Below are 1,193 nucleotides of genomic sequence, written 5' to 3' on the forward strand. Positions count from 1 at the left end.
TAGAGTCGAGGTCTTGCCAAGTTGTCCGAACTGGTCTCAAACCCCTGGGTTCAGGCAATCCTCTCACCTCTGCCTCCCAAACTGTTGGGATTACAGGTTCTATGCCTGGCCCAGAGACAATTTCATCAGATAAAACAAGAGAAAGTAAGCCCATGGAGCTGGGCTCCAGCAATGCATTTTGAGGGAGAATCAAGAGACTAACTTGACCATAAAATATAAAACCTATAAACTGGGAAACTAGCTTGACTCCAGCTGCTAGAAGTTGATTATTTTTGAGGTAACAGAGTGCTGTTTAGGTTTTTGAATTGTAGAGTGACAAGATTAAAGAAATGTGTCAGGAAGATTATCTTGGTGGATTGCACTTCTCTGAGAAAAACATGCTTGAAGGAGGACCTGAGGTCATTATGTATTGTTTTTATTTTCCAATCCAGTGCTCTTTCCTTTATGCTGAACAATAAGAGTTGACCATATTATTCATAAATAGCAATTCCCACTTATCATATTCTTTCTTTTTTCTTTTTTCTCTTTTTTAGTTGTAGTCCCACTCTGTCACCCAGGCTGGAGTGCAGTGGCATGCTCACAGCCACTGGAGCCTCGATCTGCTGGACTCAGGCGATTCTTCCTTCTTAGCCTTCCAAGGAGCTGTAACTACAGGCATGTACCAATGCCCCAGGTACTTTTTTGATTTATTGTAGAGATGAGGTCTTGCCAAGTTGCCCAGGCTGGTCACGAACCTGTGGGCTCAGGCAATCCTCTCTTCTCTGCCTCCCAAAGTGCTGGGATTACAGTTGTTAACCTCTGTGCCCGGTTAATATTTTTTCATTCTTAAAGATTCAGCAAGATTTCCTTTCAGTTTTGGTGTCTGACTTCCCTCCTTTCTCTTTTTCTTTTTTCTTTTTTTTTCTTTTGAGTCAGAGTCTAACTCTGTTACCCAGGCTAGAGTACAGTGGCATTCTCACAACTGCAGTCTTAACCTGCTGGACTTGGGCAATTCTTCCGCCTCAGCCTTCCAAGTAGCTGGAACTACAGGTGCACACCTGGCTAATTTTTCTTATTATTGTGGAGAGATGAGGTCTCACCATGTTGTTGCCCAGGCTGGTCTCAAACTCATGGGCTCAGGCAATCCTCTCACTTCTGCCTCCCAAAGTCCTGGGATTATAGGTATGAGCCACCGTGTCTGCTGTGAGTCTCAC

Source organism: Carlito syrichta, unplaced genomic scaffold (assembly GCF_000164805.1).
Source record: "Carlito syrichta isolate Samal-C Ts95f unplaced genomic scaffold, Tarsius_syrichta-2.0.1 Scaffold305228, whole genome shotgun sequence".
Lineage (NCBI taxonomy): Eukaryota > Metazoa > Chordata > Mammalia > Primates > Tarsiidae > Carlito > Carlito syrichta.